The sequence below is a fragment of the Podarcis cretensis genome, assembly GCF_951804945.1.
Source record: "Podarcis cretensis genome assembly, chromosome: 11".
Classification (NCBI taxonomy): domain Eukaryota; kingdom Metazoa; phylum Chordata; class Lepidosauria; order Squamata; family Lacertidae; genus Podarcis; species Podarcis cretensis.
In genome coordinates, this window is record NC_137180.1 from 31,612,389 (window position 1) to 31,612,876 (window position 488).

At 37.7% G+C, this 488-nt stretch overlaps 1 protein-coding gene across 1 annotated transcript in view; it reads left to right on the forward strand.

Moving 5' to 3' along the window:
- The window catches only part of MBLAC2 (metallo-beta-lactamase domain containing 2), a 643,282-nt gene that overhangs the window by 577,148 nt on the left and 65,646 nt on the right, over positions 1-488 (forward strand). The window lies entirely within an intron of this gene.

A 488-nucleotide genomic window follows, 5' to 3' on the forward strand; every position in this document is an offset into this window, starting at 1 on the left:
AATTCCTTCCAGTAGCACCTTAAAGACCAACTAAGTCAGTTCTTGGTATGAGCTTTCGTGTGCATGCAGTGTGTATCTGAAGAAGTGTGCATGCACACGAAAGCTCATACCAAGAACTGACTTAGTTGGTCTTTAAGGTGCTACTGGAAGGATTTTTTTTTGTTTTTACAGTGGGAAAGGCAGTTCTGCCACAAGTCGGCTGGCACACAAGATTAATGTGTGAGTGTATTTGCTCCTGTTTAGTGATGCATGAATTTGTTGGTTTCCATTTCTCTCTCTTTTTTCCAGTCATAAATTCAGTTCTCTACATTTCCACAGCAGTTTGTGATTTGTTTATTTTCAAAAGTTTTCCACAGAATTCACCAGCAGTTTAGAGTGAATTTCTCCTAGTATACACATATTTGTGTGCAATTCTGGCTAATATACACATTTTTGCAAAGCCATTTCCCCCCATGTATTTTTCTATGATATTTCCACTAAAATGTCAA